Source organism: Aegilops tauschii, chromosome 4 (assembly GCF_002575655.3).
Source record: "Aegilops tauschii subsp. strangulata cultivar AL8/78 chromosome 4, Aet v6.0, whole genome shotgun sequence".
NCBI lineage: Eukaryota > Viridiplantae > Streptophyta > Magnoliopsida > Poales > Poaceae > Aegilops > Aegilops tauschii.
This window is the reverse complement of record NC_053038.3, coordinates 208,572,263-208,600,242: the sequence shown is the minus strand read 5'-3', so window position 1 is coordinate 208,600,242 and position 27,980 is coordinate 208,572,263. Positions and strand designations below refer to the sequence as shown.

The window sequence follows — 27,980 nt, the reverse complement described above, 5'->3', positions numbered from 1 at the left end:
GGATGGTTGATGATAACGATGGCGATGGATTCCCCTCTCCGGAGCCCCGAACGGACTCCAGATCAGCCCTCCCGAGAGAGTTTAGGGCTTGGCGGCGGCTCCGTATCGTAAAACGCGATGAATCTTTCTCTTAGATTTTTTGTCCCCGAACATGAATATATGGTGTTGGAGTTGAGGTCGGTGGAGTTCTAGGAGGCCCACGAGGCAGGGGGCGCGCCCAGGGGGCAGGCGCGGCCCCCACCCTCGTGGAAAGGGTGTGGGCCCCTTGGCCTTGATTCTTTCACCAGTATTTTTCATTATTTCCAAAAATAATCTCCGTGGAGTTTCAGGTCATTCCGAGAACTTTTGTTTCTGCACATAAATAACACCATGGGAATTCTGCTGAAAACAGCGCCAGTCCGGGTTAGTCCATTCAAATCATGCAAGTTAGTCCATTCAACCACGTCGCCTTCGTCTGCGGCCACCACCACCGCGTCGTCTTCAGAAGCGAAGGCTCTGACCAGCGCATCCACGTTGTCCTCCACCCACCACGCCAGGTCGCCCTGGATGGCCTGCGGTACGGGGGCAATGGCGGCGTCGAAGTCGAAGTCGGGGAAGGTGTTCCGAAGATGGCTGAAGTCACGGGAGAACGCGCGCTCGAGTAGGCCCCAAATTCTCTCTTCCACAAGCTGGCGAGCTCTATCAGACCAGGCTTCCAGGCGCGTCACCACGTCGGCAAAGAAGCACAGGTGACTGGCGTAGTCATCTGAGTGGAGATGCGGTGCATTCTCGTCACAGACATGGCCCAGTGCCGCATTGGCCCTGACCCTGAGGTCCTGGAGCATGGGGGCGTTCTCGTGCTCCAATGTCCGCCGCTAAAGCACTTCTTCCCTGTTTTGCCACGCGATGGCCTCGGCATCATCAACCCATTTCTAAAGAGAAATCAGCTCGGCGCGGGCGGAGGCCAGCTCCGCCTGCGCTGTGACCAGGGCGGCCGCTGTGGCCTACTCGCGCCTCTCTACCTCGGCCAGCCAGGGCCTAAGGGCAGCGGCCCTACCTGCAGCCTCCGTCTCCGCAAGCTGCAGCTTCAGGCCATGCCAACCCTCAAGACTCGCGCGAACCTCGGCCACCCGACAGTCGACCTCCTCCTGAGCTTTGGCCTCATGTGCACCAACGGCATCTTCCGCTTGGGCAACCTGACGCTCCCTCGTCTCCAACCGCTCAAGCTCGATGCCATGCTCCACGGCTTCCAGACCAACGCCTCCTCGCGCCTCCGTATCTCTTCTTCCTCGGTGGGCGGCCCCCTCATCAATGCAAGGGCAGCTTTGCGCGCCTCCACCTGCTGCTCCAGGGATGCGCTCCAGGCCTGGAGCTCCCACGCGCGCTTCTCGACAGCCTCGCGACGGCGGTCGGCCTCCTGAGCTTCCTCCAAAGCTCTGGAGCAAGCCTCCCGAAAGACCTTGAGGGATGCCTCGGCTTTCGCATTGTCAAGATCACGCTGACGATGGCCGAAGTTGATAGCCAGCTTCAACTTGTGCCACTCCTCCACCAACCGAAGACCCTCGGCCTCAAGGCGCGTGTCGACACCCGTGAGTTCTTCACCGAGTCGGTTCATCGCACCCATCGCCTCCTGGAAGAGCTCATGACGAACAACGCTCTGCCCGTGCTCGAACTCAAGCGCACAGCCCATCTCGTCCTCCGCCATGGGGGCTGTGGGCGAGGCCTGGAGTGGTGCCCCCCCTCTCAGCAAGGGGCTGGGGGCTGACGCTGCCCCAGGCGCCAGCCGGACCTCGCGAGGGGCCCAAACTAGACGGGGCCTGCTGCCTGAAGAGGAGCCGAAGACCGAAGCCAACCAGCTGTTGTCCATGACCAGAGGAGGGACCCTGGGCACGCCCGCCAAGCTCCAAGCCAGGCCGTGGAGGAAGGACGACGAGACCACAGATTTGAAGAGCCGTGGAGGCAAGCGCGCCTCTCCAACCGACCCTGCTCTAGGGACAGCATGCAGGCTCGGGGCGCTCAAGGCCAGCGGGGAAGTCGACGAAAGAGGAGGCTGCTCCTCAGGAGATGCAGCGGCCTTGGCGGAAGGGACCCTGAAGGACCACCGTCAGGAAGGAAAGCAGCACTTAAGAAATCACTAAGATGCAGTACTTACTCGTCGACGGCAATGTACTTCCTTCGCTTCAACGCCCCGAAGATACCGCTGCTGCTCGGGGATCCTTTCCACTTGCGGAGCTCCTCGAAGTCCACGCAAAGCCGGCCGAAGCGCTGGACGTGGCGACCAGCATGGGTTGCGACCGGAGAAGCGCTCGAAGGGACAGCTTCAAGGGTGCCGGGTTGCGGAGAGCAGACGGGCGCTGTCCCATCGCGACCTCCCGAGACCTCCCGAGCTTTGGCCTCGGGAGCCGCGTGCTGCTCGTCTCAGCGACCGACACCTCAGGGGAAGAATCGTGAGTTCCTGAGGACGATGCCCCAGAAGCACCAAACGACATCTGCACCTCAGCACTCGAGCCGCCAGCCTCCGGTGGTGCTCGCCCCCATACATCCACCCTCGGGGCGAGCTCGGCGCCAGCGATGGAGAAGGAAACTACATCGACGGGGTTCTCGCGGGGCCCCACCAGGCCGTCCGGGCGCAGCCCCCACTCATCAAAGGAAGGCATGCTCTCTACAAATTCAGCCTTGTTCGTGGAGCGGTACAGCAGACAGCTGTTCCCAGGCATGTCGTCCGGCGAAGGGACACCTGTCAGGACCCCGAGCACTGTTTGCCGCGTCTTAGGAGGGAGCCCGGACTCCTGAAGCCTCATATGGTCCTGACTGCTGAGCAAAGCCCATATCGGGCGAGAATGGCGCTGAAGCAGAGCGACTCGGCGCCTGACGAACTCCTTCACCACCATAGGCGCAGTCACGCCGTGGTCCTTCAACCTCCTCAGCCTGAGCCAGACGAGGACCAGACAGGATCTCGTGAGCCTCTCGTGGCCCCACCCGGAGTGGGGAACGGCAGGTGCTGACGGAGAATGGAGCAGAGGGCCGAGCACCCTGGCGTTGACAAATACCCACCGTGTCCGAAACTCGCTCATGGATGGAGGGAGCTCAAAGTCGATCCCCGCGCCTGCCGTCGCAGCCACAGCCTGGAAGCTCACGCACCCCGAGCTTTGATGAGGGTCCATCAGATGCAATGAGAAGAAATGACGGAGAAGGGCCATGGAAGGGGCAATGCCCACCATGGCCTCACACACAAAGGCAAAGAAGGCGAGGAGAGTCACGGATTGGGGGTCGAGATGCAGCATGTGGATCTGGTAATGTTCAAGCACCGCGTTGAAGAAGGCGGAGAAAGGGGGAATCAGGCCGGCCCAAAGGGCATCGATGAAGATTGGGACCTCAGTGGCTGCCCGGTCAATGCGAGCGCGAGACGCAGGCCAAGCCGCCGTCTTTCCCCACTCGTTGAAGTTAGTGGCGAGCATGGGACGCACCTTGCCCATGGCCTCATCGTTGAGCCCCAGCGACCGGGCAACTGCGGGCTCGACGGCCGGAGGCGCACTTGTCAAAGACAGAGGCTTCTTCCCCTTGTCCGCTTGTTTCGGCGCCATGGCTATGAAGTGAGCAGAGCTCGGGTCAGATCGGAAGGAAGAGCAGAGTCTCGGGGAAACAAAGGAATTGGGGAAGTATGCCACGGGCGATGGAAGAATAACCGTGTAAGGTGCGGTGGCCGCCTAGCCAGGAGGGTATCAAGGCAGCGTGGGGAAGCGGAGACACCCACGTCCAATCAACCGCCACACGTCGAACAAGGCCGCAGGCTTTTAGGGCCCGCGGCGCTTCGCACTTGACCTTTGGCTTCACCTCGAAGCGAAGCCTGAGGGCGCCCTGGGCCCGGGGGCTACTGTCGGTGTTCTGGGAACGGGGATCCCCAGACTTGCCTGCCTGCGGCCCACGGCGTGGCTGTGCTAGCAGGCTTGTACGGCCCATCTTCATCAACAAGGCATTCAAGACCCTCGCGAGGGGCCAAGCCTCGCGAGGCGGATGACACAAGGCCTCCTCAGGAGCGGCCTCACCAGGTTGGCCCATGAGGGGCGGAGAGATCAAGGCAAGGCAAACCTCATGAGGTTCTCGTGACGTGAGCCATGACGATCAAGATCAGGCGGGCGCCAGCGCGTGCAGCGTCCTTGTTTCATCTTTGGTGCTAAGAAGGCAAGCGCAGGCATGGAGTACCGAGGCAGCAAGCAAAGGTTTCCATATCAGTGCAACGAGACCAAGACCAGTAGGACGGCAAGACGGAGGTCACCATGGAGCCCAAGGCGGTGTCACCACCAGAGCCTTTTGCAGACGAAGAACGCTTTTGTCAGGATAAGCTATACTAGCGTTCCCCTTTCAAATTGGCCGTTGTTGGCTCCCTTCCCGCTCAATATTTGGGAAGAGGACCAGGGCCTATATAAGTAGAACTAGCCACCACCGTAGGGGATAACTCATTCAGAGGCATCTCATCTGATCCTTAGCCACACACCAAGCACAAGAACACCTCAACCTCAGGAGGCTGTTCTTCCCCTTGTACTATTCATCATAAGCCCAAGAGGCAATCCACCACCACCACACTAGACTAGGGTATTACACCACAACGGTGGCCCGAACCAGTATAAATCTTGTGTCTCTTATGTTGTGAGTTCGTTGAGATCGTCTCCGAGGTCTTAGCAAGCTAGGGCGTGGATCGATAGGAGGGAAAGAACTTCGCGCGCACCCCAGAGTTTGAACCTGAAGGGTTGTGCCGGAACCCGTGATCCGACAGCTTCTGGATGTCGACAAGCTTGTTGCACCAGATGGCCGAATCATCGCGTTCTTCCTTCTCTCCACCGTGGAGAAGGTGCAGTCGGCGCTGCCGATGAAACGGGCGAATGCTCCAGAACCTTTGATGGCCCTACAGCAGTGGCAGACGAGAACCTCGTCCCGCACACATACCTAGGCGATGGCGATCCGCTGGTCCCTGTCAGGAGATGAATGGATGGGCACAAGGTCTAGTCCTGCGACCTTGTGCTTTCTCGTCCTGCAGGTACTGCTTGAACTCGGCGAGGCAGAGCTTCACCGAGTCCAGATCGTTGGTGTACATCACATTCAACTTGGTGCAGCCATAGGACTGAACGACGAACTCAAAGGGGAACTCCTTGCTGAAGTCCATATCTAGCAGGCTCACCCCTCGGATCGCCATTGGAGTCTCTTCAAGTGAACGAGTGGGTAGGCGGCGGCAACAGTTCGTTTTTCAGATCTTGGGGAACTGGAGTCAATAGTAAACTGAGTGTGTACAAGCGACAACAGTTACTACCCATCCCTCGCCCGCTGCACGCCTGGCAAAAGATGCACCCTCGGCGCATTCAAATGCCTCCATTAAGAAACCTACTCCGGCCACACATCGGTTCACGAGCGGGTCTTTATTGGTACTGTAATAACAAGAGTTAGTGGTCACTTTACTTAAATTTAATTAGCTTTAATAGAAATTTATACTTAAAACAAGCAATGCATTGGCTCGTTCTATCAGTGCCACATGATCAACATGCACAACAATTAGAATTATTATTCTCAGGACGCACACGATCAGCACATTTGTCACACTTTCACACAGATAATACTACCAAGTTTGAACTATTTGTTATGGTTGTTGTCCTCTGCATCATCATGTCGTGTTTCCCAGCTTGCAAGATTCAGAACCAACAAATAAGATCCAAATAATAAGTACAACAAAGATGCCTACACATCTCATTGATTCCCAGCTTGCAAGATTCATAACCAACAAATAAGATTCAAATAATAAGTACAACAAATATGCCTACACATCTCATTGATTCCCAGCTTGCAAGATTCAGAACCAACCCATTAGAGCCTTTTGATAAAGTGAATATCAGGATTAAATCCATCTTGGCTAGCCGTGCCATACAACCGAAGAACTTGGTGAATGCTCTTGACCGTCCCAACATCTGTAGTTCAGTATTCCTGTTTGCACAACCCAAATAAGAAGAGCCTGATTATTATAATAATGACATTCCTTGAACTCAACCTGCAGCTCCACTCGGATGAAGCCTGCCTGGAGTTCCATGATTCAATTCATGCACCTTTTTCTGCAGTTCACCTGAAATGAAGCAAAGATTGCATCATTCAGCTAGCAAGAAGTATTTCCTCTCATGAGCTGGCAGGTTCTTCTTTAGTAGTTGCACTAAAATTGAGGAACATTAAGGTTGGCTGTCCGGCTCATGTAAGGTGCAAATATAATTTGCTTATCCTTTTGTGCAGTTCCACTAAAATAAAGTGCCATTGTGGTGACAGTGACGGCTCATCTTGCAAAGGCTAATAAAATGTTGCACGAGATTACCAGCAGAATTTGACGGAGATTTTGGAAACTCCAATCACCATTTTGTGTAGTTCAGCCAAAATTGAGAGATGTTGCCCACGTGACATTTTAGTTGAACTGCACAAGACACTCATTAAAAAAAAAGTGTTTTGTGCAGTTCACCAAAAGGTCACAATAGCAACAGGGTGAAATGGATATCCCTATCTGCACAAAAAGATAGAAAGAAAACAGTTGCTGGTCAATAAGAATATATGAAACATACACGAAATGAAAAGTAGCATCTTAATTATGTTCATGGCAATCACGCAAGGACAGTAGAAATTTTAAAACGTCAGCAATGCTTCATGTTACCAGAAGCATTACGATCAACAATGACATTCGTCAAATATGGGATTACTTTAATGGTGGCATTGCGTGTTTACTAGATACAGTAAATCAACAGCAGCTAAAGAGTTGGTTTAAGGGCATGGGACCATGGGGACACCAGGACACTCAGCGGCATAAAGGAGCAACTTACTTATCATACTGGGGAAAACACCAGTAGTACCATTTGTAACACAGTTTAATTGCATCATATCACTGGAGGCATTAGATTAACAATAACACTGGTTAGACATGTCCCTAAGGTAACAGTGTGATCGCTTCATTTTACATGCGCCCTTACATTAACAACAGCAAAAGGTTGGTATAAGCACATGCGACAGTGGACGCATCAGCACAATGTACCTACAAGGAGGCATAAAGTGGTGATGCCGAGTTTGTTCATGCTCTGTGAGGGCAGCAAATCTAATCCTGGAGACCTTTTACTATGTGAGGGCAGCAAATCTAATCCTAGAGACCTTTTACTATGTGAGGGCAGCAAATCTAATCCTGGAGACCTTTTACTATGTGAGGGCAGCAAATCTAATCCTGGAGACCTTTTACTATGTGAGGGCAGCAATTCTAATCCTGGAGACCTTTTACTATGTGAGGGCAACAAATCTAATGCTGGACATACTCTGTTGACTTGTCCACTAGCCGCCACTTTCTATCCTTTTTTCAACCAATAATAGATCTGTTCCTTATCCAGTTTGTACTGCGTTTTCCCATTATTTCCCTTTTCAACCAAGAGACTGGTTGGGTATCCGGTCTCTACTACTTTCACCATATTATTTCCTCTTTGAATCAAGTCCTATATTCATGCTACAACTTTCCCCCCTTTCTTTGTTGTTTGAACCAAGTTCTATATTCGAATGCATGAAGTAGCTTTACCTCTAATAATACTAAAAATTTAGGTGGCTTTGGAAGACCTGATGGGAGTAGAAAAAGATGCACATGCAGACATGTGGGGAGCTGGGGCAGTAGAGCAAGGCCGCTTTCGAGGAACTTATACCTGAGGGTCATCGGGATGTTGGCGGTAGCAGGTTGGATCTGCGCACAATACGGCAGGGAGGAAGAAGGGTCGGAGGACCTCCCAAGCCGGCGCTGTGTCGGAGAGAACGGCACGGGCAGAGGATCGGGCCCCTCCGGCAGCTGTGGATTTCCTCCCTCGCCGGCGATGACCGCGTGAACGATGCACCTAGTCCTATACACACACCAGCTGAAGGGATCCGGCCGGATCTGTGACCAGCGGTGAGCAGAGAGAAAATGTTGCTACGCTGTCTTGTTTAGATCTAGAGAGAATGAGAGAATGAAGAGAGCAACCCTAGTAAAGCAAGCGCTCAGGCCCCTGCGTACATATATAGTGGAGTGATCATCTTTTTCTCTCCACAACAAGCATTTCAATTTGTGTACGTGGCATTAAAGAAAGGAAACTCTCTATTTAAGGTGGCTAACTGTACGACTCCTACTTACTACTACTGCTACCTTCGTCCTGGTTTATAGGTCACCTTTGTTCGTGCCAAATTTTGACCAAATATTTAGCTAACGAAATGTTAATGCATGTCAACCAAAATTATATCGTTGGATTCGTATTTCAACATAGTTTTCAATGATATGATTTTTGGTAACGTGCATGAACGTTTTGTTAGTTCAATCTATATGCAAGGTTTGACACAATATACAATGGGGACCAATAAACTAGGACGGAGGTAGTAGTAGTATTGTTCACTTGTGCTCCCCGGCCCTCCATTCATTGAACAACCCCACGGGTGAATAAACATACAGTACTAGTATTTATATCTAACGAATAAGCTCAGACTATTTTCAAGTAGTTAAAATTTGCGGGCGGGGCTTTTCCCGGGAAGTACGCGCGGCAGTTTCGCGTAGGAGGTTTGACAGAGAGGCGAGGAGGGTGAGGGAGTAGCAGATTCAACTTACTTACTGTTGGAAAGGTTGGGCTGTGTGATTTGACGGCGCGTTAATGCTGGAAAGACTTGTGGTATGACTACTCACTATAGTCATGAATTACTGGCCGTACGACTGGGGTGATGCCCCCCTTACGTTCCGCACTCTAATATGGTGCATGACACGTCGACCCGGATGCTGGCTCCTCCACATGTCGGTGAAGTACGTAGTAGTAAGAAGGAGCAAAGAATCATGCGGTATATACTAGTAGTGTTACTACTACTCACGTCGGAGGAGTGCGAATCACGGCAGCCCAGTGAATCAGTAGTTGAAAACAATGTGCTGATATGGCCCTAAAAAACAATGTGCTACGGTCCAGACTATAGCATGTACAGTACTACTCCTCTTTGTTTGGATCCTTGAGTTAGAGCTAGTTTGGGTTGAAATAGCCTCAAATTATCCAAACAGGAGGGGTTAGTTTGAGCTAGTTTGCTCTAACCAAGCTAAAAAAACTAGCCCGGTGGAGAGGTTCTATTTGGGTTACTTCTCCTCGGGCCCACTAAAAGAGAACTAAAAGAATCTCCCCTGCCCGCACCAGATCGCTCCCTCCGCCCCCCCTCGCATGACTCCTCTCTGTTCCCCACCGGGCTGCCCGCCCAACCGCTATTCCACCGCTCGCCCTCTCTCTCCTCTGGCCGCCCTCTCCCTCCGGCCTCCGCCGCCCTCCTCCGGCCGCCCTCTCCCTCCGGCCTTCGAAGCTCGCCCCGCTCCCACTTCTCCGGTCGTTTTTCTCCCTCTGTCGTGCGCGGCGGCGGCGCACCTACCAGGGAGGTCACAAGAGCGGTGAGTTTGTTCGTTCCTTCTCTGTCTCACATCCATATCATTGATCTTGCTCGCTCTAGCGCTAATTCTGATTTGGAAAAGTATATCCTGATTAAACTTGGTATAGATTTGTGGTGCACGCTTGGAATTGTTTGATGCTGCTTGAGGAGGTAATAAATCTTTCTAGACGCCCAAAGATTCATTTCACCTTTCTAGGTATTTCAGTTTCAGGCTTGCATTATTTCTAGAGGCCCAAAGAATCAGTTCACCTTTCTAGATATTTCAGTTCCAGGCTTGCATTATTTCTAGAGGCCCAAAGATTCAGTTCACCTTTCTAGGTATTTCAGTTTCAGGCTTGAATTATTTCTAGAGGCCCAAAGATTCAGTTCCTTTCTAGGTATTTCAGTTTCAGGCTCGCATTATTTCTAGCGGCCCAAAGATTCGGTTCGCAGTCGTCGGCAAGTGTCCCTGCTACCCATGCCGGTGTCGACCTCAACTCGCAAGCGCCGGCGTCGGATGGGTTCTCGGGGCTTGGGCTCTACAGAGCCTTCCTCCAGAGCAACGATGAAGAGCTCCTCCCTGGGTGCGTGAGGGGCTCCGGGCTCCCTACCTATCATGAATGACTTCCGTGATGAGTTAGCTCATGCTTTGTTTCATGGAGTGTATTTTTTTGGTGAAGCTTGATTGAGGACTTGTATGTTTAAGTGGGATATCTCAATTGTAAGGAGAAAGTAAAATTTATCATGTTTTGCATGCCTAATTTGTAAAGATGGTTCGTTTATGTCAATTGTGAGCGGGAGGAGGCCACACAAGAGCCGGCCACACCAAATCCAGCAGGAAATAGGGTCCAAAGTAGTCAAATGATTGAGAAAGAACATTTATTGTCAATCTAACCCTGCCATCCATACACCTCTTTGGTTTAGAGTTAGTTCAGGGTTAGAATCTAACTCTAACCTCTAATTGAGTTAGAGTTCTCCTTGTCTCGGTTCATCGCCATCATACTTCCCCCATTCCTGTGTTTTCAGTATCCTGCGAATCAAAGAGGCCCTTAGACTGGTTTAGGTCCGGTAGTTTTTTATAAACGTGTTATGTCCAAAATTTAATGAACGTGCTTCGGTTTCTATGAAAATAATCCGGTTTCATGTAGTAATTCATTTATTTATTTGTTCTTCTGCGGGGAGTTTGCATGTAATTCATGAAGTCTGAAATGTAAAGTACCCCGGCATATGCTCTGACTCGTGCATGCACTACGACCCAGATACTCTATGTCCCACATGTCGGCGAAAGGGAGCACGTGGAAATAGCCTAGGAGTACATGTAGGAGGATAAATGCGTAAACAAATATGTACGGTGAAGCATAGCTGCGGTTCGAAAAGGAGACCTAAAGTGATGACAAGTATAGGTCGCACGCACCAAACTAGTGGTAGTAATAGACATACGACTAATTTTTCCCTAAAAAAGAGGTACGAGTGCTCAGTACTCCTATTCTATCAACGCGAGTCCCATCTGGCAAGAGCATCCATGCTATAGCTAGCTCTTCTCCCTCGTTTCTCTCTTCTAATTCTAAACTCAACCACCGCCCGGTGGGCGGGGTGGGGATTTGCCGATGGTCGGTTTGCTCAACTGCGGCCCGACCTCACAGTGAAAACGTTACGACTGGAATAAAAATGCCATATACTCCTAGACTAATAAAACATTAAGGCCACGAGGCGATGCAGTGCTGGTTACAGGAGGCAAGAAGAAGAGATGCATCCATTGACGACGTCCACCTCCTCGACTCAGGGTGCCGGCCCACCGAACGGCGGCTAAGTAGCAACGGCTTTTGTGGCCAGGTCGACATGCTTCTGAACAATGGCGTCCAAAGATTCCAGCCGCTGGAAGAAGGCCAACATCTTTCTGTCCTCGCTAGCCTTGCAGTGGACTATGTAGACAATTTCCTCGTAGATGTGGATGTGTAGGTCGATGGTTTCTTGCATGGAGAGGCGCTGCGCCGCGAGCGTGGTCTCGAGGTGCACATTCTTCGTCGTGACCTCCGCACCTGCAGGGCCACCACGGCTTGAAAGAGTTCGTCACCATGGAGGCCGATGAGGGTGGCAGGCAATGAGGAGCCTGGGCACGCGGGCTGGAGCGGTACGGCAAGGTCGTCCGCGTGCTTCCTGACGGCGGTGAACTTGCGGATGGAGTTGACCATCATGTCGCCCATGCGAGAGGTAAAGCCAGCGTCGACGAGGGCTACGACGCCGGTGGTTGTCAGCACCATCTGGAAAAGCTGCGCGGTGTGGGGCCGCAGGCCGGCACCTTGGATGATTTGGTACAGCCGACTGCCGCTCTCGTCCATCGCCTCCATAGGTGCTTCTGGCTTCTAGTCACTTGGTCATGGATTGGAGTGAGCAGTGTTGCGCAAAGGCTAGGAGTAGATGGATTGGAGTGGTGGGGTGTATGAGAATCCAAACTCTGTTGCATTCACATTGTGCTGGCTCTATTCTGCTTCTCCAATTAATTCCCTCTACATGTAATTGAGGATGCATCATTGACCTTTCAACATCTCGGGAGCCGCTACCCTCTCCCTCCTTGGCATTCAAGCACCTATGGAGGCGACTGCCGCTCGTGTCTATCGTGTGTCAGGAGACGTTCCTGTCGATGATGAGGTACCTATGGTGACTTCGTAAATTTCAAGATGATAGTACTAGTATACTCAATATTGTGCACCGCGACCAAGGCGGAGAGGAAAACGAGAGAACTACGTATTTATTTATAGTGTAGATTCACTCATTTTGCTCCATATGTACTCTGTCTCAGTGTAGTCTAGTCACTTGTTGAAATCTCTAGAAAGGCAAATACTCCTTTCTGGTTTACAGGGCTATACTAGCAAGTAATAGTGGGCTCACATAGCAATTTTGTCTCATGCAAGAGCCTGGCTATATGCATGCTCCAAGGTTCGCAACTGCCATGTTCAGGTTGCACTTGGCTCTTCACCTCTTCGAGAAGACGAACAATGATGTTACTACTACTACTACTTCTACAGTATCGAACCCACTGCTGCATGTCCGTCCACCGCGAGCGGGAGGGATGGCTTGTTGTAGTACTACTATAAGCAAAAGCTTGTCCTCGTCTGTGAGCCACCGCGCGCATGGGCGAGGGAGAAGGCGTGTAGTAGTAAAATCAAGCTTCTCCTCGTTGTATGAGTTGACGCGACACATCATAGCACTGGACCCACATGGTTGCCTCTAACCTTGGCTGAAAGACCCGTAGTGTACAATACTCCATTTGCTGCAACCTCTAACATTTACCCCACCACAAATTAAAATATATATTCCTGTCTTGACCAGATGAGCGTGCAAACTACAATCACCAGGATGACAGGTAGGGCCAGAAGATTATTTTAATAAAAAAGCATGGAGCCGACCCCAATGATTTTAAGCTTACAGGGACGGTACATGCTATCCTAGACTACTATACACATGAAACTAACACACGAGCGTCCAGGCTGCGCTTGGCTCTTCGCCTCTTCGGGAAGTCGAACAATGATGGAGTACTACTGCAGTGCAGGAGTACTACAGTATGCTTCTGGCCATCTGACACTGACTGAACTGCTTAATGTCCACCGCGTGCGGGAGGGAGAGCGTGTAGCGAATGAAAGCTTCTCCTAGTTCTGCCAGCCACCATGCTCATGGGCGAGGGAGGGACGCAGCTTCATTGACTTATTGCTCCTGCCTTTGCGTGTATGACAGGTGGGCCCAACAGGTTGGCGGCCCACCTATCATGAAGCCAAAGGCAGGTGCGGTTAAGGCGAGAGGGCATTGTAGTAATCAAACTTCTCGGTCTTGTACGAGTTGACACGACACATCAAAGCACTGGACTCGATATATTTCAATAATTTGCGTTTACCGATGCATTAATTACAATGCATGCATGCATGCCGTGACTCTCCTTTTGATACTTGCATGTGTTGATCTAATGCACCTTGAAGTAGTATGAATATCTGATGGTAAAGCTCTGTAATACCCCGGCCCTAATAAAGCGAGAGATGGTTGTGCACGAGGAGGGCGAGATCATGCAGACGGAACAGGACCCGATGATGGAGCTCTCTACGGTCTCGATGGACCTCACCTTGCTCCACTGCCCCTTGTGCCTCCGCCCGTTCAAGCCTCCAGCGTATGAGGTTTGAATACACCTTGTCCGTTTGGCTGATCGAGCAAGGTGCAGGTTTCTTGATTGATGTGTTGTTCGATTGATTTGTGAAGTGCAAGGGAGGGCACCTGGCCTGTGCGGACTACCTCGTCGAGTGCCCCGGGAACCAGCGGCAGTGCCATAAGTGCGAGTGCGGCAGTGGCTTCGACGAGCGAAACACGGCAGTAGACGCCGTCCTCTCCCCGGTGAGGGTGGAGTGCCTGCACGAAGGCTGTGGGCTCTACGTCACTTACCACAAGCTCGCCAATCACTATAGCGTGTGTCCGCTCGCGCCCTGCAAATACCCCGTGCCCGTCTGCGGCTACGAAGGCCCGCCACCGCGCTCTCCCATCACATCAGCACCGTGCATCCCATGCCCGTGCACAGGATCCAGTACGGCAAGGTGCTCCAGCTGCAAGTGCCACTGTCGGAGCCACGGCTCTTGCTGTTCGCGGAGGAGGACAGCCGTGCGTTTTTCTTGGTCGGCGGCGTGCTCGACATCGGCACACCTATCACCGTGTCGGTCGTCTGCATCAGAGCGGGGTCGTCCCCACGGCCGCACTACGTGGCCAAGCTGTGGGCGAACGGCCCGCCGGGGGAGCCCAAAGGCAGGACCGACGCCGTCAAGGTGGAAATGGAGGTGACAAGCAGCAAGGATCCTGGCGACGTCGCCGTGCACGAGCTGACCTTCTTCACAGTTCCGCCCAAGCTGCTGGCCGGGGCCAAGCTGGTGTCCCTCCACATTCAGATTGAAAAGCTCACGTCCTAATTGATTCTACAATGCCTTCTGTTTATCTTAGTAATATGCTAATATAGGGGTTAGCTCGGTCTACTTTATCTTAAGAGATGGTGGGCTTTGGTGGCGATGCAGCAATTACTTCGACATTAGATCAGCAGTTAAAGTAATTTCCAACAGTCGAACAGATATTTTGTGTTTGTTGGATATAAAGATCCTTTGGGTAAGAAGTATAACAGCTTATAAGTCAGGAAGTGTTGCATACTTGTGCGAGTTGACGCGACACATCAAAGTAGTACTACTACTAGTAGTAGTCCCTCTGATCCTAATTTCTCTACGCATAAGGCTGGTCATAGTGGCAAGTAATTAATGAGGAGAGAGGCAAATAGAGTAACATAATATGTTACCATCACATAGCGCTTTCCAATGCAAAATGAGTCTACAAAGTAATAAATGAAGACATCTAGTACTATCTCAAGGCCAAGGAGCAATGTGAAACCTATGATAGAGCCAATCGGATGGTTGAGAACACTACAATTCGTAGCTACAGATGCGTGTGTGAGAGAGGACGAGTGCGTGTGTGCACCTCTTCTTTTCCTGTATAACGTACTAAACTCAGAGTACAAGTGTATGTGGGTGGCATCGACCTAGGGAGCTAGAGATGGTGCGTGCGAGAAGTCCCGAGAGATAGGTGTAATGCGTCTGAAAAAAGACTAGTCTATAGCTCGCCATGAGGCTATTCCGGTCGAACGCCCAATAAGCGTAAGATATGTATCCGACGGTGCCAGCTATTGCACGTACACAACAGTAGAAAAAGAACTAGTACCATGGCATATGCTACACCACGGCCGAGAACACGTGCCCACGTTATGCCATCCGGGAATAGTGTCGCACTTCGAAACTAAACCATCAATAAATTTTGAGCGCGTCTCGTCACATTCCAAATTAGTACTACTACCATGCTATATTTAATTGCAAACCTGTTCACACCGATCACAACCTACTCCCTTCGTCGTCACCGTGACCAAGGAGGAGGGGAAAACGGGAGAACTTAATGTTTATTTGCTAATTAATAGCATTACGTGCAATGAACTAACCACTGCATGTCGTGTTTGGTAGTCTCAAGTCATTAAAAGCATGCACACCCACATCTCTTATTGGTTGATATGTCAAGAAACAAGGTAGAAGTTAGTGCACCGCGCCTAAGTGTTTTGGGATTATTTGGTTTTCGTAAGATGACTTACACACCTAGACGGAGGGAGTAAACGGTTTCCCACTTAGGAGCGTATTAGTACTTGGTTATAAACACTACTATGCCAAGATGACTGCACATTCCCCCTCAACTCCTCATCCACAAAAATAAACAAGTCATTCAGCATCCTTCCCTTGCGTCTGCCATGGCCAGCGTGAGTTCGGGGTCGAGAGATTACCACCAGGGAGAGGCGAGTATGGAAGCGGAAGCACGAGAGATGTCCCACCTCACCTCGAAAGCAGCCGACATGTCCCGCCGGGCGGAAGTAGCAGCACAGAGGTCCTGCCGCGCCGCCGAAGCAGCACGGAGGTCCCGCCGGACCGTCGATGCAGCAGACTGCTCCGGCCGTGCCGCGGAAGCAGCAGAGATGTCCCGCCGCGCCGCGAATGCAGTAGAGATGTCCCGCCGCACCGCGGCGGCCTAGGAAAATGTCTCGCGGGCAGGCGATGACTCTTACAGGCGCATGCATGCGATCGTCCATTGCCAGATGGATTAGATCTCCGGCTGGGCGAGGTTCCAGGACGACATGAAAGCCTCGTTTGAACAGGCTACCGACATCATCCGGCAACTAAGGGAGGGAAATGAGAGGCTCCGGGCCGAGCGAGACCTGCTGAGGGCGAAGACCTTCCGGAGTGCAGAGCAGCAGGAGGAGACCAGTGCGTTGTTGAAGAGGACCGGCGTCATCGTCAAGAAATTTCTGGACGAGAATGACATGCTCCGCATCGAGCGCCAAAGGCTGGTGGAGGAATCCGTGGATGCTCTCAAGCAGCGTCTTGAGGACACGACAGAGCTCATCGCCGCTCGCCGCGGAGACTAGTTCTCACGGCCTGTAGCAACGCATCAAGAAAGTAGAGATCAACGAGCCAAATCGTTGTCTTCCTTCTTCTTTTGCCCTTCGGGCATAGCCGCATGTGGCTTTTTTAATTATCTTCCTAATTATGTAAGACAATTATTATCCAATATCGTCGTCCTTATATATTCATCAGTCTTGCTATAAGTCGAAGTACATGCTATATAGGTCCGTCGGATCTTACATCAAGATGCGTGCAAAAATTTCTTTTTAGATTTTCTTTTTTCTCTCTTAAATCTCAGTCGAGGGAGACATAGCCACGCCATTAAACAGAGGCTCGGGCGCCATTAATGGAGACCTTGGGAGAGAGGTGGACGGCAAATGGAGGTCAAAGGGCTCTCCTCCCGATAACCACGCGCAGGGGTCTGATCGCATGCCTCGCGTACTGAAATAGCTACCCTGCATGGCGCCTCCTAGCTAATAAAAAAGGGTACGCGTGGCTGCACGTAAATGGTAAATAGAACGCCCACAGTTTCAATAATACTCGTGTTTCCGATTGTAACGTGACAACACTTGTTCCAAAATGACTTTGTTGTTTGTTAATTTGTGCGCCTTCACAAATCGGACAACAAAATTACCACAGCATGTTGGTGCCATGTCATGACACCAAGCCAAGTTTCATGATTTTCAAGTGTGTTTTGGATTTACAGGAATTAAAAAACCATGTTTCTAAATGTTTTCAGCCAAGCCACGATGCCCAGATGTTTGAATTTCATAACCATTTCTTGCATGGGACCTAGAAATTTACCCGAGGACACACATGTGATTTTTCAACCAACTTTGGTGCACTTGAGCATGTGCTTGTATTTCAAATTTGAATTATGCACACAAAGGTGACACGTTCTCTCTCAGAACCACGAGCCTTCTTGAGAGAAGCTCTGGTTTGCAAGAAGCTTATACCAAAACTTGTTCCTATTCGGCCAATTTTTTTACCACAGCATGCTAGTACCATGACATGGCACCATGCCGAGTTTCATGATTTTCAGGCATGTTTTGGATTTACAAGAATTTTAAAACCAAGTTTCTCAATGTTCTCGGCCAAGCCACGATGCCGAGATGTTTGAATTTCATTCTCATTTCTTGCATGGGACCTAGAAATTCACCCGAGGACACACATGTGATTTTTCAACCAACTTTGGTGCACGGGAGCATGTGCTTGTAGTTCAAATTTGAATTATGCACATTAAATGACCAGAAACTCAATTAATGTATAAAAAGGCCAAACGAACCCGGAATAATTCCAAAATTTAACAGGGCACTCATGTAGTTCTATGTAGCCTCTATAAAGAAACTCAAGCGGGGGGGGCAGCGTATATCGTTCCGCACTCAAAGGTGACACGTTCCCTCTCAGAACCATGAGCCTTCTTGAGAGAAGCTCTGGTTTACAAGAGGCTTATACCAAAACTTGTTCCTATTCGGCCAATTTTTTTACCACGGCATGGTAGTACCATGACATGACACCATGCCGAGTTTCATGATTTTTAGTCGTGTTTTGGATTTACAAGAATTTTAAAACCAAGTTTCTCAATGTTCTCGGCCGAGCCACGATGCCCAGATGTTTGAATTTCATTCCCATTTCTTGCATGGGAGCTAGAAATTCACCCGAGGACACAGATGCGATTTTTCAACCAACTTTGGTGCACGGGAGCATGTGCTTGTAGTTCAAATTTGAATTATGCACATTAAATGACCAGAAACTCAATTAATGTATAAAAAGGCCAAACGAACCCGGAATAATTCCAAAATTTAACAGGGCACTCATGTAGTTCTATGTTGCCTCTGTAAAGAAACTCAAGGGGGGCAGCATATATAGTTTCACACTCAAAGGTGACACGTTCCCTCTCAGAACCACGAGCCTTCTGGAGAGAAGCTCCGGTTTGCGAGAAGCTTATACCAAAACTTGTTCCAAATCGTACAATTTTTTACCAAAACATGTTAGTGCCATGACATGACACCATGCCAACTTTCATGATTTCCAGGCGAGTTTTGGATTTACATGAATTTTAAAACCAAGTTTCTCGATGTTCTCGGCCGAGTCACGACGCCAAGATATTTGAATTGGATTCCCATTTCTTGCATGGGACCTAGAAATTCACCCAAGGACACACATGCGATTTTTCAACCAACTTTGGTGCACCGGAGCATGTGCTTGCAGTTCAAATTTGGATTATGCACATTAAATGTCCAAAAATTCAATTAATGTATAAAAAGTGCCAAACGAACCCGGAATAATTCCAAAATTTAACAGGGCACTCATATAGTTCTATGTTGCCTCTGTAAAGAAAATCACGGGGAAGGCAGCGTATATCATTTCGCACACAAAGGTGACACATTCCCTGTCGGAACCACGAGGCTTGTTGAGAGAATCTCCGGTTTTGAAAGAAGCTTATACCAAAGCTTGTCCTAATTCAGCCAAAAAATATACATATGAAAACAGGGTTTAAATATACCGAACATCTCGCTACCTAGACCAATGTACTCTTATTTGAATTCAACATAAAACAGATACAAATATTTGTATTGGAGATCGTATGGTACATGTAGTTCATAGTGAAATATGATTACTGCTATATGCATGTTTTTAGTTATCAAGATAATATTTAAATGATTGTATAAATTGACAACAATCGTATTGAAATAAGGAAATTTGATTCGAATTTAGTCCATATGGTAGATGACAATATATATGTTCATAGGGTGGAGTAAAATGTTCATATATGATGGAAGATCAAAATGTAGGACTACATCCATTATAAACCGCAAGGTCACCTAACGATATATTCGAATTCAACATAACGTGGATTCAAAAATTGAAATTCGAGATCCTGGCGTTTGTAATCATATAAAAAGGGACATGACTCTTTCTTTTGGTGGGAATTGATTTGTTTTTTGTTGTTGTTGAGGGAAGTGCGAATCAATTTGGTACTGTACAGGGTAATCTTTTTCTCCCGATTTTTTTACATTTTCTTGTAAGTTTTTCAATGACATCTATAGCAATATAGTAAAAGGGGACATGACTGTCTTGTGTATTGTATGAATTGTTTTTTGTACACTTTAAGTTTGTTCTGCCGTATAATGAATCTGCGCCTTGTTATCCCGAAATTTTCAAGCTCGAGTATCTTTTGTCTCATCTGCTTTGAAACTCCCGCCTCTTCAACCCGCTCCGTGCCTTGTTATCCCGAAATTTCGACGCGTGCGAAACTCCCTCCTCATCCGAAATCGGTCCCGCAGCCCAGACACGCGAAATCCCCCTTCTACCCCTCAGCCGGAAATGCCGGCTCGACGTTCCGGTGTCAAATCCGGTGGGGGTACGCTGGTAACTTACCCTACATTTTGGTCAAGTGCGTCCCTAAGCCATGTCTCCCCCCTACCTTCCCCTTCGTCCCCCCATTCGTACACCAAGGCCACAAAAACCCGCGAAACCCCACACTCCTCCGTCGGCCTCCCGACCGCCGCCCAGCCGGAGACTATTCCCCGACGATGTCGTCCACCGCCACAGCTCACTGTCCCTCATCCACCACACCGGATGAGGATCCATCATCGATCTCATCGTCTCGCCGGATCAGCCGCCCCGTCCTCCACCTCCAAGGAGCTGCCCCGATGTTCGCCTCGTCTATCGCGCCACCTCCATCCCCACAGCGCCATCTTGACCTGCCCCACCGAAGCCGCATCACCCTCACCAATTCCTCCGATGAAGCCGAGGCCCACTCGGCACCACCAAGGAGGTTCTGCACTCATCGCTGCATTTTATATTTTATTCGATCTCACGGGGCTGCCGGTGCTCGATACCGAGCAGCCATGACGGTCTCCATCGAAGGCGCCTTCGCCGGCCACTTCATCCACGGCGTCTCTCCCCCATGTCGTTGCTTCCTCGGTGGCGACTTCCAGACCAGCACTAGCTGCAGCTGCTCTGGCTCTCTCTCTCGCGCTGCTGCTGCTTCGGCTCTCGCTCGCGCTGCGGCTCTTTTGTTGTTGTCGGTCGCGCTGCTGCACTGCTCTTTCTTTCGTTCGTGCTGCTGCTTTTCTCTGCTATTGCTGTCAGTCGCGCTGCTGCTCCGCTCTTGCTCTTGTTCGTGCTGCTGCTGCACGACCTCTGGCAGCTACAGGAGTTGGGTGGGCAACAAACAGTAGATGATCCATTCTCTATCTTTTTAAAACTGAAGCTATAATCTACCTGCTATCATTAGTTTTGGATCTATACACTTGTTTACTACCATCAGTCTTGATTTCTGCAAGCACCCCTTAGGCCTTACAAAATCTAACTATTTTTTATTATGCATGTCAGTTATTGTACACAATTGTACTGAACATGTAGAGAAAAAGAGAAGACCACCGCGTGGGAATATAAGTCATGCAGAAGCCGCTCCATGGTGGGCGAAGTGGCACCCCCCCCCCCCGTTCCGCCATTCCAGATTGTATTCCAGAGGAAGATAACTGTTCAGATGGGGATTCAGAGGGAGCCGACCACTCGTATTTACCACCTGAGGTGTTTGCTCTAACCTCGCATGCTGATGTTGGTCATATCATGCATATGGCGCCTCGCATTGCTTACATTATACATCTTATATGTCATCAGCTTAGTTTAGATTTGCTTTGTGTGAATGCCGCCTGTTTGGTTTCTCTATCATACTCCCACCATTCCTAAATATTTGTCTTTTTAGAGATTTCAACAAGTGACTACATACGGAGCAAAATGAGTGAATCTACACTCTAAAATATGTCTATATACATCTGTATGTGGTAGTCCATTTGAAATCTCTAAAAAGACAAATATTTAGGAACGGAGGGAGTATATGGGAATTATGCAATGCCATCTTCTTTAGCCAGGAATCATATACGTGAATCATGCAATGCCATCCTGTTTAGCCAGTCATCGTATATGTGAATTGTATCGTGTCATATTTTTTTTCATAATGTATTCCATTTGTCAACAATGTTTGTACATTCATCTACTCTTCCTGTGCATCTGCCATTTGAGTCAGTCATGGGAAAATCTGGAGTGAAAACAAGGTCTTTTGAGTAGTCAGTGCTATGTGTCGATACAGATTTCTTGCTGGTTACAGATAGCTCCTCAGAGGAGGATTCAGAGAAAGATGACCAGTCGTATCCCCCCCCAAGGTGCATGCTCTAACTTTGTAGGGTTATATTGCTCATATCATGCATATGGTGTCTTGCATTGCCATGCCATCTGCTTAGATTAGACATGCTTTGTGTGAATGCCTCCTGTTTGCTTTCTATATCAGATATGTGAATTATGCAATGCCATGTTTTTGAGCCAGTTAATATATGTGAATTATGCACCGCCATGTAGCCAGGCATCATATATGTGAATTATCTCATGCCATCTTTTTTTTATTACGTATTCCATTTGTCAACAATCTGTGTAGATTGAACTACTCTTCATGTGTATCAGCCATTTGAGCCGGTTATGAAAAAATCAGGAGTGAAAACAAGGTCTTTAGAGCAGGCAATGGTATCTGTTGAAGCATATATCTCGATGGTTACAGGGAGCTCCTCAGAGAAGAATTCAGAGACAGATGACCAGTCCTATATCCCACCTGAGGTGTATGCTCTAAGTTGCAATGTTTATATTTCTCATATCATGCTTATGGTGTCTTGCATTGCTTAGTTTAGACATCATATGCACAATATTGAATTCCATCTGCTTAGTTTAGAGATCATACATGCGAGTGCTAGCTGCTTAGTTTATGAATCAATTATGTCAACTGTATCATGCCATCCTGTATACTTAGACAACATGTATGTGAAGTATTTCATCCCAACCTATTTTAGAAAGACATCATATAGTTTTGCCATGTCATCCTATTTAGATACTCATCATATGTTGAATTATGCCATTATATCCTGTTAAGTTATCCATCATATATCTGAAACTGTGTCATGCTATCCTGTTTTGTTAGGCATCATATATGTGAAATTGTGTCATGCTGTCCTATTTGGTTAGACAACATATATGTGAATTACCACATCTGTCTATCATACAATTTCCGTACGTTCAATTTCTTTTCTTGTTTATCATCCATTTGAATTGGAGGGGCTGATGGCAGTATCTAAGGGAGCAAAAACCCGTTCTTCACAGAAGACAGTGCTACCCATCAATGCAGATAGAACCATGGTTGTACTAGCTCACAAACTAACCCCACCACACATAATCGAGACTCTTCCAGATTGCACACTTACACCGTTGGGCAGAGAACCAACTACAACCCATCTAACCCCAGCCCAAGCGGATAGTAACCCACTTCTAATTGACAAAGCACCATGTCCACCAGAGAGTACCCCCACACGAGCAGTTTGTAAAGCAACTGTAGTGCCCAAAGCACGAAGACCACCACAGCGAACCCAAACTCCATGTTTAAAGCAGAAGAGCAATTGTTCTCAGGTCAGATTCCGTAGCTATGGTCCATAATCCTTTGCTGTTGCATCACATTATTTACTCATACCAACTACATTTGAATTTGAAGGATCCAATTGAAACTTCAATGGCACAACATGTATGTTTTAACCTATTTCTTTAACTGGATTGCTGTTCTAACTTCTTGCTCTACGTTGATTTCAGTTTCAGTTGTATAAACAGTTATGTTCTCATGTGATGCACATTACAAGTGTCGCCAATGTTGTGTAGTTTCTCACACTTATATTCTGTCTATGCTATTGTGTCTTAAAAATATATGAGTTGATCTGTGTCTCTATCTTGATTTGGCAACATAAACTAGAATGATATGGACAATACAGTGACCATAGTACATAGATATATGTTTGTTTCATGTTGTTATCCTGTCCACCTTACTACTGAACCGGTTTACCAAAATGAGTTTTGTATACTACATGCTAAACCTGTCATGTGTCTACTTGTTTCTCTTGTAGTATGCAGACAGAATATTGGAGAAGAGCACCCCACTATGAAATGGTAGAGAAAGTAATGCAGATAAGGTTCAAGATAGTGAGACAGCGATGTTGGTCTCCAAGAAAGGTTATAAAAACGATCTTGTAGACAGTGAGAAAACCCCACAGTCCTGCGTTGATGTAGAGTTCGAGTTACTGGCCAGTACCGCTGGCACAAGCTCTTCGAACTCGCTACTTGAATCACTTCGGCTTCTTCAGTCTCAGCTACAAGCTGAAAGGCATCAGTCAGCTGTGCTGCGGCAAGAAGCCGAAGGACTGAGGAAGTCCCTGCAGAATTTAGATGCATACTTTCTGGTGCAACAACAAGCGCTGGAGGATTTAAGCGCCAAACAAGAGAAAGTTAATAAGCTAGCTAAGCATCTTGCCAGCATTATGGGAACCCAGGATATTGTTTCTTGAGCTCTTCTGAAGTGTTTTAAGTTCTGGACTTGTTTTGCTGCGGCGTTTATTTGCACCGGTCGCCAAGTTTGACAACTAGTGTATATGATATGCTACTTTGTTCCCTATATTTGCACCGGTGGCAAACTTTGATGCCCAGTGGATGTAATATGTGTAATAGCCGTGATAGCCTAGCGTAAGTTGCTTGCTTATTTATTTCCTTGTTGTCTTGTTTATTTGTTTGCTTGTAGTCAGTGCAGTTCTTTTTCCGCGGTTTCCTAGTGGCCACAATAACCTATTTTTTAAAACTAGTCCACAATAACCATGGGCTACATATTTACTGTAGTTACCATGGGTCTCCTACGGGCCATAGAAACAATGGGCCTTCTAAGGGCCATAGAAACATTGGGCCTTCTACGGGCCGTAGCATCAATGGGCCTTCTACGGGCCATATGATCGATCGGCCAAACATGGGCCAATAACATACCACATTATGGGCCGTAAACGGGCAAGATTTGAAATCATCCGTTCATGGGCTGACCATAACGGGCCGTCGTTAATCTGCCATATTTGATGACGCTACGAAAACGGCCCAACGGATTAATGGGCCACAAACGGGCCGATTGTAACCATGGGCTGAATTTGGGCCACAAGCAGAAACGGCCAGTAACGGGCCGTAAGTAACCGAATGCTGGGAATAAGTCCAAGAATAAATGGGCCCTGAGAAGGCTGAAAGATAACACGGGTTGGAAATGACCCAATGGAATAATGCGCCATTAATGGGTATAAAGCGGTACACTGTTCATTGCGGGTCGGATTCACCACGGGCCTTTAATGGGCCAAGAGTTACAAATGGCCTCGTATGGGCCGAAAGACATCATGGGCCATACATGGGCTGGAAGTTACAACGGGCTAGAATCATATTGGACGGCCCAGATGAAGCTACTGGGCTTAATGCCGGTAGGTCGTAATGGGCGGTGAGTAAGCGGGCCGTAAATGGGCTATATACGAACGGGCCATTAACAGGCTTTCCGTGGGCCGGCCTGTTACCGTTTGACCAAGTCAAACGGGTCGGCCTTTTCACCGGAATGGGCCTCTATTGGGCCATGCCACGTGTCGATTTACCATAGGTGCCTCCTGTCTAATGAATGGATGACATCTGTCCCAATGGTGAGCGAACACGTGTTTCATCCGGCCAATGACAAGTTTACACGTGGAAAATCCTCATTGGTCCGGGCTGTTAATGGGTTATCAGATCCAAAACCGGACCCGGTAGCTTAACTGTGACCCGTTACGGTGGATGCCACGTGTCGGCCACCCTTGACAAAAGCACTTCTATGACGCGCGATTTATCGTCATGTAAGTGGACACTTCCGTGATGATAATTTTGGTAATGTCATGGAACACTTCTACGACAGCACAGGTATGACTATCTTGATTCTGTCATAAAATCGTCATGGATGTACATGCATGACAGAAAACGTGACCTACTGTGACAAAAACGTATCATCACGGAAGTGTCTTTTTTTGTAGTGGAAGATGTGGACATTGGGAGCACCACTCCAGTGCTGAATGATTACTATTGGGAAAGTCATCACCCCAACTCTCCCATGTTCACGCCACTACAACAGATTCCTCAGTCCCCAGTCCAGACTGAAGAAATTCATACAGGCTCTGATGAACCTCAAGCTTCTCCTCTTACCGTCCCTGAAGTAATTCCAGCCACTAGTGCTGATGTTAATGTTGCTGAAGAGATGAAGACCCAGGCTGTTACTGAAGCAGAAAATGAAATTCCTCAACCGGTGGTTCCTAAGATTGTGATTCCTGAGGCTGTGAAGACAGTGACTGATACTCCTCAGCCCAGGCCGGCGAATCCCTTCTCCAAGAAGCAAAAATTCAAGGCTGATGACTTCTTTCATGAGCATGTATTCTTCACCGACTACAACCCGTATGACTCTGCTCGTCTAAGAAGCAAGCTCTTCTGGAAAGCTAGCCAAGCAAACTTCTACTCTTCACTACTATTTGATAAGGACAAGATCTTTGACCATGAGCATATTCCCCATGTGGACATGGAATAGCTGCCTTGCTTCACCCCTGTCCTTAGTGTTCTTCATGACGCTGGGCTGCTCAACTTCTGCAATGACATATGTGATTGGAATGAAGAGCTAATTCTTCAGTTCTACGCGACGCTGCACATCACCGGCAATGCTGAAGATGTGAATTCTTGGGTGTTGGACTGGATGACAGAAAATACACACTTCAAAGCACCGGCCTCTGAATTGCTTCATGTCCTGCCTGTCAGTCCTCCCCTTGAAGGTGCACGTCTCATCTATCATGAACCTGAGCTCTCTGATGACTACATGCAAGTTTTGATGAAGCCTCTGAAGCTTGGTCAAGCCCCAAGGACCAAATTCCCCGTGAAGGAATTGTTGTATGTGCCACGGACTGTCTATCACATTTTGACAAAGACACCGAGTCCCATCAACGGCCACGACTCGAATGAAGAAGAAGTCGTTGGCATCATGAAGAATTTGGTATTCAACATCATTCATGGCATTCCAATCAACTACCATGATTTCTTCATGAGGACTCTGGCAAATGTGGCATTGTCACCTTTTGAGTTGAAGCCTTACGCTCCTTGGATTATGAGATTCCTCATATCAAGATCTTCAATCAATTACAAGGCTGACTTTCAAAATCATCTCAGCTACTTGCCCCCTATTGAAGTCCTCAAGCGGACATATTCCTCAGGTGATGAGAAGGGCAAGGCGACTGCTATTATTGATGAAGGCATTCGTCCATTGGATGGTCAGTTTCGCAAAGCTGCATCTTACTCCACTAATGATGACTCTGCCACTCATGACTCTGCCGCCAATGCTTCAAAGCAAAATCCTCAAGGCACGGCTCCAAGGGTGATGACTGATCATGAGCTTCTCCTCAGTCTTCACCAAAAGGTCGATCGCAACCACAAATGGGTCAAGAGACAGTTTGGTTCAATTCTTCAGAACATGACCATCACTCAGAATTCAGTGAAGAAGAACCACTACTACCTCGATGAAGTATTTTGATCGCACCTGGGCTGTTCTATCTCATCTCTATGGTGAAGAAAATCTAAAACAGATGGGCTTCAAGCAGGACTTTGACTGGTCTCAACCACCTTCAAAGAAATTCAAGAAGGTCAAAGTTCCTCACTTGGTGGCTAGCTCTAATTCTTCGTCGCGCGAGACTGATGAACATGAAGACTTGGACGACACTGCGCCAGGCCCTACTTCAACAACCGACCCCAACAACGCTGACGCTCCTCCATCGACTTCATGATGATATTCTTCAGGGGCGTTAGTCCTCATTTTTCGTCCCTTTTGGTCACCGATGACAAAGGGGCAGAAATTTGAGTTAGTCTTCAAGCGGGTCTATATATGGGCTTTTTTTTCTAAGTTACAACTCCCGTTCTTTTGAAAACTTTGTTGGATCGAGTTGTAATCTTAACTCCGATGGTGGTCTGATACTTTCACTATGTTCTTCTGCATGCTATTTCCTCATAGATGTTAATGCACGCATGCTGAATTACATCAGTCACCATATTTCATCATGCATTTCAAATTCTTCATATTATATGTTAAATGCGTGTATGAATTACAAGATATAGGGGGAGATCTCCATGATTGTGCATTGCTTCAAAAGAAAATTCCTCACTATGCACATCTTCATGGGGAGTTCTTCTATATCTTGCAATCAAATTCCTCAATATTAGTATTTACACTTCATATGTTTATCCCCGTTGAAAACTTAACCTATATTGTCATCAATCACCATAAAGGGGGAGATTGTAAGTGCATATAGTGCCCCTTAGTAATTTTGGTGTATTGAAGACTTATAGGTTAAGGGACTAATGTGTTTGTGAGTGTACACAGGTCTATAAGTCTATGAGGAGTTTGATATTTACAGAGAAAGTCGACCCCTAAAAATGAATGTCTTCAACTGAAGACTTTGGCTTTCTGAAGACTTTGAAAGTGAAGAAATTGGTGTGACCGTGAAGACTTGGTATTCATGCGAGGAATATGAAGTGTTAAGACTTTTGTTTTTCAAAGTTCCATTTTCTCTTTCTTTGAGTCATAGGAAACACCGTACTGTTAAAGGGGGTCGAGGAAAAACTAAGGAAAAGTTTCCAAGTGATGCTCATCTCAAAATCCTACACCTACCAATCCCTTCGAGTGAAGCCATTGGAAATCTCATACAGTTCAGTCAATTTCTTCAGTGACAGAGACGAAGTTCTTCT

The 27,980-nt window shown here is 48.2% G+C and overlaps 1 pseudogene; it reads left to right on the top strand.

Moving 5' to 3' along the window:
* The first annotated feature begins 779 nt into the window (after window positions 1-779).
* LOC141021767 (uncharacterized) lies at window positions 780-14,330 on the top strand (annotated as a pseudogene).
* The last annotated feature ends 13,650 nt before the right edge of the window (window positions 14,331-27,980 follow it).